The sequence below is a fragment of the Cheilinus undulatus genome, linkage group 11 (genome assembly GCF_018320785.1).
Source record: "Cheilinus undulatus linkage group 11, ASM1832078v1, whole genome shotgun sequence".
Classification (NCBI taxonomy): domain Eukaryota; kingdom Metazoa; phylum Chordata; class Actinopteri; order Labriformes; family Labridae; genus Cheilinus; species Cheilinus undulatus.
This window is the reverse complement of record NC_054875.1, coordinates 48,334,315-48,346,909: the sequence shown is the minus strand read 5'-3', so window position 1 is coordinate 48,346,909 and position 12,595 is coordinate 48,334,315.

The window sequence follows — 12,595 nt, the reverse complement described above, 5'->3', positions numbered from 1 at the left end:
GGAATGCTGCACAGATGGGCATTTTCTGGAAACTTATATCCACTGATAAATTAAAACCCATTTTAAAAGCCTTACAAAGACCACCACACCATTTAGTGTGCTCCAATTGGTCCATACCCCATTCTGACACGCCCTGGTCCCGTCAGCAGCCAATCAAACTGCAGAACAAACAGGAAAAGGAAGGAGCATTACCTGTCTGTATGTTATTCTGTACCAAGATTATTTTATGAGTGGTCAAAATGTCTGGAGATTATTTTAGAGATTAATTTTCATTCAAGCACACACTCACTGCATTCACCGTCAGGACAAACAGAGCCGGTCTGGCCTCGTATTTTCACCTGGACACCAGAGGGGTTTCCATCTAAGTTTATTACAAAATCTAAACTAATTTTTAGAAATCTGGCAAAAGACTACATGACATGGCCCACAAGTCCAAATCGTATTTGGATGTAAAAACGTAAGCAAAAAACACACTATCACCCCAATTATTTTCTACAAGCACACCCACACCAGTGGCGTAGAACAGCTGCTTTGTTCATCTCGGCTCCCTGAGGAGCAGTTTTATTTGAGGGCACAGGAAATGAATTTTACCGCCATCTTTTGTTCATAGTGTAGACTAGACAAGAGGCCTCAGCTGCTGGTGAAATACCACTGCTCCTGTTGTTTTTTTTTTCACTTACCTGGTGAGGCGGGGAGGTGATCTCTGAGCGGGCTTTTGGCTCTGGTATCAAGCACCTGGCCACGCAGAGGCTGGTGGAGCTTTTACCGATGATGCGCTGCTATCAGCGTGCGTTAGGGATGGCAATTGAAGCGCATCAAATGACACGACCACAGTCTCTTTCTCAGTAATGTTCCATCGCCAAAGGCACTGATAAATTCTCCTTACCAGGGAGCGAATGCAACCTCTTTAACAGATGGCCACCTGTTAATCCAACACCAGTTAAACCATGACACTGGTTCTGTTCATCTGACACTGGAACCTTTAAAAATATAAAGATTTTATCAAGAATTTGGTAAGTAATTAAAACAATTTCAATTTGAAAAATTTTGTTTATGGTTTTTATTTATTTATTTATTGTAAATGGTCTCTGGTGGACCACCTGCAGTTCCTCCAGGGCCAACCACAGAGTGACGGCATGGCAACATCTGGTGCTGATTTTTTTTTTTTTTTTTTGCGTGCGCATTTTTTATGCCTCTGACTGGATTACAGAGGAGTTAAGAGGATTTCATATTTCTATATTGCAATGGCTGAAGAAATGAAAATAAGTGGTTTTAATGATAGTCAATGGGGCCAAAAAGGGCCCCAGGGGGAAGACTGTCAGTTTTTTATCTGCACAGTGGAAAATTTTGTCGACACAGTGTGGATGCTGAAATTCCAAAATTCATTGAAAAATGAACATCTTTGTCAGATGTCCAAATCCTCTTATAGGAGGGCCTGAGGGTAAAACATGAAGTATTAAAGAGATGGGGAATGAAATGCTGCAGCTCCACATGGTGGTCAATCATAGCTGCATCTTTCCTGAGCTCTTTTTGCCCTCTTGGACTCTGCACAGCTATTTGAATGAAATCTATGATTTTTTTTTTTTTAAGTAGTATGAGTTAGCCGTTCGAGCGTTTGTGTGGGAGAAGAAAAGGGCTGATCAGGTGTGCAGGTGGCTGGAATGCCATTAGTCAATGTCATGTTGTAATAATGTCCCAAAGCGACATGACAGAAGCTGGCCAAGAAACAAACAAAATGAAATAGGATTCTATCAGCAGGAATGGAAAGTTCTATCAAACTTTTTTAAACCTTAATGCTCCTGGAAAGGTTCAAGTAACAGCCCTGACAGCTTACGTAAGCGTGTTATTCTAGAGAGATCATCCTTTGTTCGCTTTTATCCATACACTAACTTGTCCAATATGTATGAAGCTGTTCTTTTCTTTGAAAGTCTAGGATGGAAACCCCACTAGTGCTCTGTCCAGATACAGGTTACTGGAAAGCGGATGGACAGATTTTACCTGAACTGTGTTGTCTCTTGGTTAACTGAGATTCACCAGCCCCCTTTGCCGAGCAGAAGAACACCTTCAGAAGACAGCCGTTGGTATTTTCTGTCTCCGTTTATCCAGTCCAACCTTCAAATTTCCTCTTTGGCTCTGTCCTGACGGCTCTGATTTCTTCTGTTTGCATGAACAAGGGCAGGGATTGTATATCTGTGGGACCTGATGAAGTAAGTGGTAAATTTGGTGGAACTTTACCATCAAATGGCCTTAATCCAGAGTATCAGCCTAAGTATTAACCCACAGAAAAGTAAAGTAAGAACACAACATGAAGTGTACTAAAACAGTGCAATAAAACACGAGTATGGCGGTTGACACGCAAGTGTGCTTACAGTGCTTTTCTCATTGATGATAACACTGGAATATGGTCATCGTCATGTAAAGTTTGACATGTTTTTGTTGTAATGACAAGCTGTCTTAATGCATTTATCCATCCTGCACGAGCAAACCTACGACTCTACTGAACATCACCTGTCTCTATTGTCTGGTATGGTTGTGAGAAATGTTTTCTACAGAGTTGGCCGCAAAATGTCAGAATCAAGGCAGGAAAAAACAGATAAATCCATGGTAATGATACAGCAGGCTCCAGTGGAGACTATACAGGACTCTAGTCCTGGTTCTCAGTTAAACAATCTACAAAAGAAACTCCATTGTACCTCACATGGATCTGGCATGTGGTGGTTTTGTTGTTGATCCTGTAGATCAGGTGCCATTGCCAAGTTTTAGTGTCCAGGTTTGTTCCTGCAGGAGAATTACGCTGAGACGGCCTGCCAGTCTGATCCTGTTTGTACATTATTATTTGATTCAGTTGATATAATGTGTTTTAATAGAAACATGCTTGTGTATGATACTAATTAAAACTATGGACAAACAAAGAGGAATTCCTCAGCCTTGTTGTGATTTATTTCTTATACTTCAGATGTCAGAAAACCTTTTATATTGATCACCTTGGTGGCTGTTTGATTAACTGCACTCTTTTATTTGCTCTGTTTTTCGTGCATTAAGGGACCTTGACTGGAAGTGATTGACCAGCATCTTGAGGTATGGCTATTAGATAATGAGGCTGTGCTTATTAGGATAAAACCACGTGGTTTACAGTCACACAGAGTGTTCAATCCACTCCTCCACCCCAGCCTCCTCCTTTATAGCATAGTAGCATGAGATTCATGCGACCATGGATTAATTGAGAAAGAAATTTTTTCGTACTCATTACGCATTTTCATTAATGTATTTTTCCATATGGAGGTTTCTAGTCATGGGTTTCTCCCTGGAAAGTTAAATCATGCTGCTTGACTAACCCAAGGAGCAACTTTTGAACAGAGCCTTGTCTGCCAAGAAAAACTGTAGATCCATTTTGCAACAAAATGGTTAAATGTATGACGAGTGTTCCTGACTTAACATCTTTGGTTCAGTGCTAGCTACCAACTGATGTGCATGTATTTTTGCTAAAATGAATGGTTTAAAAATGGTTTCATTCCTCATCAAGACAATGCTCTAGCTTGCATTGTGCTTTTGATTAAGACATGTTGGAAATACTTCCTTAATTCCTAGTGAGCATTACATTAATTTTGTATAATAGTCTAATTTATTTAGTTACATGTTAAAAAAAGTCTTTAATCTGGTTTTAAAAAGGGTGCAGAAAACAACAAAGAAGTAAATATTTTTAGCTTTTTGTTGCAGTGTCACTAAAGAGACAGCAGGGGGCACACTGTCATCAGTGTTTCAAACACATCAGCTGTGTTTTCTAAGTGTGGCTCTGAGTGAGTTTGTGTTGTGTCTTTGGCCAGCATTCTGTGGTCCTCTATGTGTGTGTGCCAGGTCAGCTCTGGGGTCAGATTCAGACTAATTTGTCTCTTTGGCTGCAGTTGAGCTCAGCAGATCAGCGGCACGATAACAGTCACCACAGCCGGACTGAAGCTGGAGGTCACAGTCATCAATAACTATAATAAAATGTCATTATGTCACATTACTGCTTCATTATATCATAATGAAGTATCATACTGTATCAACCATCATTATATCAGTTAAACATCAGACTTTATTCAGCATCATTATATCAGTTAAACATCAGACTTTATTCAGCATCATTATATCAGTTAAACATCAGACTTTATTCAGCATCATTATATCAGTTAAACATCAGACTATTAAACATCATTATATCAGTTAAACATCAGACTTTATTCAGCATCATTATATCAGTTAAACATCAGACTTTATTCAGCATCATTATATCAGTTAAACATCAGACTTTATTCAGCATCATTATATCAGTTAAACATCAGACTTTATTCAGCATCATTATATCAGTTAAACATCAGACTATTAAACATCATTATATCAGTTAAACATCAGACTTTATTAAACATCATTATATCAGTTAAACATCAGACTTTATTAAACATCATTATATCAGTTAAACATCAGACTTTATTCAGCATCATTATATCAAACTAAAACATCATATGACAAAACACAACTTATGTGAAAACATAAATAACCAGTCTTTATTTGTCTAGTGTCAACTCATAACCCGGGTTGCCTACATAAACTTTACATAGGGAGCAGCTCTAGTCATATTCTGTTATGGATAGACTTCTTTAAACTTTCAGTAACCTTGATCAGAACCAGACCAATGATAAAACCTGGATCAGAACCAGAGCGATGATAAAACCTGGATCAGAACCAGACTGATGATAATACCTGGATCAGAACCAGACTGATGATAATACCCAGATCAGAACCAGACTGATGGTGAAAAGAAAGAAACCTGGAGGATTTTTTTTCTCAAATTTGAGCAAAAGCTCAGAATTCTGCAATCAAAGTTAGAATTTTGAGATAAAATTCAGACTTCTGAGATTAAAGTCAATATTCTTAGATTAAATTATACTGAGATTTAAATGGGAATTCTGGGATCAAAGACAAAATTGTGAGATCAAAGTTGGAATTATGAAATCTATGTCAGAATCTTGAGATCAAAGTCGGATATATGAGATTAAAGTCAAAATTCCTAAATCAAAGTCAGAGTTCTAAGATTAAGGTCAAATTTCTGAGATCAAAGTAAAAATTTTGAATTTTAAATTCAAAATTCTGAGATCAAAGTTAGAATTTTAAGATTTAAGTCAGAAATCTGAGATTTAAGTGGGAATTCTGGGGTTATAGACAAAATTCTGAAATCAAAGTAGAAATTTTTAACTTTATGTCAGAATCTTTAGATCAAAGTCAGATATCTGAGATCAAAGTCAGAATTCTAAGATTTAAGTCAAAATTCTAAATTTAAATTCAAAATTCTGAGATCAAAACCTGAATTCTGAGATTAAAGTTAGAATTCTGTGATCCAAGTGAAAATTCTTAGCTTAACATCAGAATTCTGAGTTTTGAGTGAGAATTCTGAGGTTGAAGTGAAAGTTTGAAGATCAAAGTCAGAATTCTAAATTTTAAAGTCAAAATTCTGAGATTAAGTCAGAATTCTTAGATCAGAGTCAAAATTCTGAGATCAAAATCAGAAATCTGAGATTAAAGTTAGAATTCTGAGTTTTGAGTGAGAACTCTGGGATTAAAGATAAAATTCTGAGATCTATATTAGAATCATTAGATCAAAGTCAGAGTTCTAAGGTTAAAGTCAAAATTCCACGCTCAAAATAAAAATTCTAAATTTTAAATTCAAAGTTCTGAGATCAAAGTCAGAATTTTAGGATTGAAGTCATAATTCTGAAGTTTAAGTGGGAATTCTGGGAATAAAGACAGTATTCTGAGATCAAAGTTGGAATTCTGAAATCTTTATCAGAATCATTAGATCTAGGTCAGAATTCTAAGATTAAGGTCAAAATTCTTAGATCAAAGTCAGAATTTTACATTTTAAAGTCACAATTCTGGGATCAAGGTGAGAAATCTGAAATCAAAGTCATGATTCTGAGATCAAAGTAAAAATTCTTAGATCAAAGTAAGAATCCTAAAATCAAAGTCAGAATTCTGACATTAAAGTCAGAATTCTGAAATCAAAGTCGGAATTCTGAGATCAGTCGGAATTCTGATATTAAAGTCAGAATTCGGCCTTTTTTCCCTGAACTGAGAGTTTTTTTCTCAGAATTATTTCTTTACTGTCAGAATTCTGATTTACTTCATGCTCAAAATCAAAAGAAAACATCTTGGACGTACAGTCGTTTTGTCATGGCCCCACCCCTTTTCTGAAGCCTCCGCTTTCAGGAGAGACTGATGGGGTCGGCGTCCTTGTACCACCTGTTGACCAACAGCCGTTTTCTTTACATCATTTTCAAACAACATATAGGAAAGCATAGTAATGTCATATTTGTTGTTTTCTTTTATCTGGTCATTTTGTGATATGTTGTTGTGTTTGAGCCACCATACATGTGAGATTGTTTACAACTTTTAAAGCCGAGGGTGTTATGTCATCTCTCCCATCTTTCAGGGTTTTTTATTTTGGAGGATAATTGACAGTTTAGAGAAGAGAGAAAGAAAACAAGAGCGTCGTTTTCTCAGCGAATCAAAGACTGACGGACAAAAAAAATGAAAGAGCTCGGAAAAAAAAGCTGCTGGTCATTTGGTCATTCTGCCGTGACGTGATCGCACTGATAAAACCTCTGAACGACTTCATCCTCCTCCTCCTCCTCCTCTCCTCCTCATCCCTCCATCCTCTCCTCAGACCCTCCCTCCTCCTTTCTCTCTCTATGTGTGGATCTACTTTTATACCAACCAACAAAGAAGAAGGCCTCACTGTTTCCTGTCTGCAGGACAAGGTGGTCCCACCAGTCCCCCCTCTCCATCGGGACCCTGTGCTCGTTGCCATGACGACAGTATCCCCCTCCTCCTCCTCCTCCTCCTCCTCACTCCTTTCCTCATCAGTTTTTCCCACAGAACAAAACGGACATTGTGCTCCCCGCTCTCCCCGTTGGTGTGTGAGGCATTCAGGTCAGATTAGTTTGTGTTCACTGAGCTCAGAGAGGCACACAGACATTAACACACTCACACGCTCACAGATATACACTTCCCCATCCGTCATCCACTCACCTGTTCCTGATGAGAGGGCTCGACTTCACACAGACACTCGAAGATGAGTGGTGCTTCATTTCTGTGGATTCACACGGTGAGAGAGAGGTTCACAACTCTGGGAAACTTTCACACAGACTGAGGAACAAAGGGAGGGACTAAACACCAGGAATGACTCCATGTTGTCACGTTTCTCTCAACTTTAATGGCCAAAAACAAGAACATAGAGGTGCATCTCTAAAAATTAGAATATCACCAAAGCTTCCATATCAGCTCCTTTTGACCAAATAACTGCATCTATGCGGCGGTCGTGGAGGTGATCAGTCCGTTGTCCTGCTGGGGTGCTATGAAGCCCAGGCCGCTCTGATAGCGGCCTTCAGCTTGTCTGGATTGTTGAGTCTGGTCTTGTCTTCCATGGATTCTCTATGGGGTTCAGGTCAGACCAGTTGGCTGGCCAATCAAACAGCAATGCCATCTTGTGCTTTTCTATGCAGATCTACAAGCTGGAGGTGCATTGTGGAGCTTTAAGGAATGTGATTGGCTCATGTATGACAGGGCTGAGTGACAGGATAATTCAAATCCACCAGTCATGCACTTTTAATGGAAATCAGCTGGTTCCTGATGAATCAGGTCATTTCTTGTTCTTATTTTTTCAATCAGAGTGGTTCAGGGGATGTTTCTGAATATAAATGGAGACTTAAAGGAAATTAAAGAGGGTTGTTCTAATGGAAAGATGTGGGGCTCGAACCTGTGACCTTCCTGTTACGTAACCGCAGCCTGATGCTGGTTCCCATCCAGTCCGTCCAAGAGACACTCTCGCATGACCAATGGAGGTCTAGTCGCCTGTGAGTGTGTGTGTGTGGCTTCATTAGTGAACAGAGGCGGTCTGTTCAGGGGTTTGTATCAGAGAGGAGAGCTCTCATCACTACTAATGAGAACAACATCACCAACCTCCTGAAACACTCTGTTCCTCCAGCTCTACATCAACCTTTCTCTCTCTCCACCTCTCCGTCTGCTTAAATCACTCTGATTTCAAAGTGCGTAAAAGTCTTTATCTCACTTAAGTATAAATCAAAGCACCTTTCTACCTTTAAAAGAAGTTTCAAATACCAGAGTCCTTTGTAAGTTCTGCTGAAAACTAAAGTCTTGGATACCTCTGAATTATACTTGCCAACTAGCCAGTGGAAAGGGCCGACGTTAAAGGGATACTTAAACATTTTGGCAAATTTGCCCATTGCCATAATTCCTATAGTCTTAGTAATAGGTTTGTTACCTTCAGTTGTCGGTGCAAGCTATTTTCAGATTGCCGCTGCTGAGTTTGGACCTGCTGTGCCAACTCAATGTAAGCAGACGGTATTAGTTAGTTCTACGGTATTATTAGATGGTATTAGTTAACCGTTCGCTTGACCTGTTCCCTTTATGCTTGATGGTAACAGAGGAGGTAGTATCTCATAAAAAGAGGAAAGTCAAAAATAAATAAATTCCTGTTTTTACGAGATAGTTATGTCGTAAAAACAGGAGGATTTTTTTTTTTATTTTCAAGTGAACGCAACACGCCACTGTAGATTCGCACAAAACCACTCTCAGAAAAAAAAATCCAATGGGGCTGAATTTTGTGCAAAGTTTGGTGGGTTTTGATCATTTTTGGCCCCCAAAGAAGCGATTTATATGCCCAAATAATAATAAAAAAGTAGATTTCCTTCAGATTTAATAGAGTCAGTGCACAGGCCCTAATTAGTCTAATTGGTTAGTCATGATGGGAGATCTGACTGCTAATCAGCCATCCAGAGTCAAGACGAACAGCTGGTGGTTTCTGTGTTTAAGTATTTGGTAGAAATCTTATAAGCAAGGTGTAAATATGAGCCCAATGACCCTGAACTTTGACCTCCAAAGTCTAATAGTGAGTTTGTAGAAATTTTGTTTAAAGAAAATTCCTCATAGAGGAGGAAGCAGATCCAGCCTAAAGCCTGTGGATCCTGAGAACTCCAGTGGTTTAAATTCATACTAAATTCATGTTTTTTGTCCGATACTGGTCTTGTTTTTCCCATCCCTCTCTGATTTCTTTAAATAGCTCCTCCATGATCTTTACCCTCCTGTCTGCCTGTGTTTCCGTGTCTATAGGACAGAAATCCTTATTTCCTCGCCGGCCTTTTAAATCTGTAAATCCCCTTCACGGTTGCCGGGGGAAAGCAGACAGAGACGGGGGAGGAAAGAGACTGGCAGTGATTACAAAAAGAGTTTGAGTTTCTAAATTAACAGAACTCTCTCAGTGTGTGCGTACGTGCGTGTTTGTGCGTGTGAATTTAGGCTGGTATCCCATGGCGACGGGACAGTAGTGAGGTCATTGATATGCAGCGCAGCGGCTCTGCTGAGGGAAAATCCTCCGAGCAGGGAGGAAGGATTCCTTTACACCGTTTAGACGTTTAAAAACCAAGAACAGGACGAAGATGGCCGTAATGAGACTCACAAACAGAATATATTCTAACCTCAGTGATGTTGATTTATTTTCCACACCATAACCAAAACTTCGCCTTTTAAGATCTTCCTGCCCTCTGAAAATGCAGATCTAATTTCTGAGTGTTTTAAACTTTAGTCGATGCTGTAGAAATTAATCTGTGTCCTTACAACACAAGAGAAGTTCCTTATAGAGACGGAACTTTGTGTTTGAATTTAAAAGAAACTCTGTCAAGTTTAATGAAACCAGACGATACAAATGCAGAGGTTATTTCAAACTGGTTAGAGAGAATAAACCAGCTGACAGTTAAAAACTCATTTTAAGATCAAAGTTAAAACCCTGTTTCCAAAAACGTTAAAGCACTGTTTAAAATGTAAAAGAAATATTTGACTCACAATAGAACATAAACAACATATCAGATGTTAAACTAAGACATTTTAACATTTCATGAAAATATTAAATCGTTCTGAATTTGATGGTAGCAACACATCTCAAAAAAGAAGGGACAGGGCCGTGTTTACTACTGTGTAGCATCCTCTCTTATTTTAACAACTGTCTGTAAACATCTGGGAAGTCAGGAGGCAAGTTGATGGGAGAGGAATGTTGTCCCATTCTTGTCTGATGTAGGATTCTAGCTGCTCAGCAGTCCTGGGTCTCTTTGCTGGATGTTTCCTTTTCTGAAGCTCTGTTTCTATTGGTGAAAGGTCTGGACAGGAAGACCAGTTCAGGACCTGGATTCTTCTCCTGTGAAGCCATGCTGTTGTGATGGATGTGGTATGTGGTTTAGCATGGTCTTGCTGAAATAGTCAAGGCCTTCCCTGACAGAGACGTTGTCTGGATGGGAGCATATGTGTCTGTAAAAGCTCTCTCTACTTTCCAGCATTGATAGTTCTTTTCCAGATGTTAGAGCTGCCCATGCCATAGGCACTAATGCAACCCCATACCATCAGAGATGCAGGCTTTAGACCTGAGCCAGGAGAACAAGCTGGATGCTCCCTCTCCTCTTCAGTCCACAGGACACGGCGTCTGTGGTTTCCTCTGACCACAGAACAGTTTTCCATCTTGCCTTTGGTCCATAGACGATGGTGGTATTTATGGACTGTATTCACATATCCTCCTGAGACCCAAGCTATGGCTTAGAATTTTGAGTTTAGTGTCTCCCATTTATTTCGGATTAGTAGGACCCAAAATGTCTGATAGAATCCACCAAAAAAAAAAACAAAATTCCATGGAAAATTATGGAGAAAAAAATTCCCCACAATGTGCAAATAAATTCCTCAAATGCCCATGAAAATACAGAAAAAAATCAAATGTCAAAACCAAAAACACTCTCCAAAATATAAAGACATTCCCAAAAAATTATGTAAATTCATGAAAATTTCAAAGTGAATTGTCCAAGCAGTTACTTTAAATTTTAATGGAAATTCTGGACAATTATCTCTAAAATTCTCGTGTCAGAATTTGCTGCTATGTTGAAGGAAAGTTAAAATGTAACGATGTCCTTGTATGTGTAAGCAGGGTCTCAGGAGGATATAGTTTGTTGTATGCATGATTCTGTTGGTGGAAGGTCTGTACCAAGGTTATCCTTGTTAACTAAAGCAACTAAGTCAACTAAAGCAAACCAAGTCTTACAAAAAAGGCAACTTATTAAAACTGAATAAAGCTAGGGACAAAGCATACTTGGTTTTAGTCTTAGATCTGATTCCTCTGACCACAGAACAGTTTTTCATGTTTCCTCAGTCCATGTTAAATGAGCTTTGGTTCAGAGAAGGCAGCGGTGTTTCTGGATCCTGTTCACATATGGCTTCTTCTCTCCATGATCCAGCTTTAACTGTCATTTGTGGATGGCACAGCCAACTGTGTTGACAGACAATGATTTCTGGAATATTCCTGAGCCCATGCAGTGATTTCAGTCCAGAATCAGGCCTGTTTTTAATTCAGTGGCCCCTGACGGCCCCTTAGGGCCCCTTCAGCGTTGTCTCTTGCTCACAGAGATTTCTCCAGATTCTCTGAATCGGTTGATGATATTGTGGACTGTAGATGGAGGGAGATTCAAAGCCTGAACAATTTAACATGAGGAACATTTTTCTCTAATTTTTCCACAATTTTAGACTCAGTTTTTCACAGATTGGCAAACCTCTGCACATCTTTCATTCTGAGAGACTACCTCTCTAAAATGCTCCTTTTATACCCAGTCATGTGACTGACCTGACCATTTAGTTGCCAAATGCTTCTCCAGCTGTTTTTGTATTTTTTCCGTTGGCCTGTCCCTACTTTTTTGAGATGTGTTGCCGCCATTAAATCCAAAATGAGCTAATATTTTGCATGAAATGGTCAGATGTCCCAGTTTCAACATCTGACATGCTTAGGGGGTTCGTGAGATTTGACAATCATTGACATCTGTTTTTATTTACATTTGATACAGTATCCCGGCTTTTTTGGAATTGGTATTGTAGTCCTTCCTTGGTGCGATACTTCCTAAAGTGCCGTAATTAGCTCAGATTTAACCAAGTTAGAAAGAAAATAATCAGACTAAAGGCCCATTTATACTCCCTTTACGTACGAAAACGTATACGTCCTTTTCAAACGATGTTACCGTCACTGCTCACATACTTCCATGCGTCCTTTACGTTGGCATGGATGTTAACCAATACATCCACCAGGGGGGCAGCCCAGAGTCAGATGTTTATGACAACAAACTTAAAAACAAACATGGCAGCAGTGGAGGAGGTATTGATAATGTACCTCTTGCATAAAAGACAAAAAACCAACTCGCACAACTTTTCTCAAAAAGTTCCGCCATTGTTATTTCTTCTTCGTGTCTCACTAGAGCTACGTATCGGGTAGTGACAGCAACACTGCCCCCATGGTTTCCAGTGGTACTGCTCCATTTGGGCGTAAGCTTTATGGAAATGTGCAGAAATATGGACGAAATGAACGCGGAGCACGGACAGAAGGCTCCGTCCGGATCCGTATCCGTATTTAACGTCGAGAAAAAATGGGCCTTTAAGGTAACCTTAAAACAGAAACTTTATTTTGAAAGGACAACAAGCTCCATAATAAAACTGAAGCTCAAAAATAATTTGCTAAAGAGAG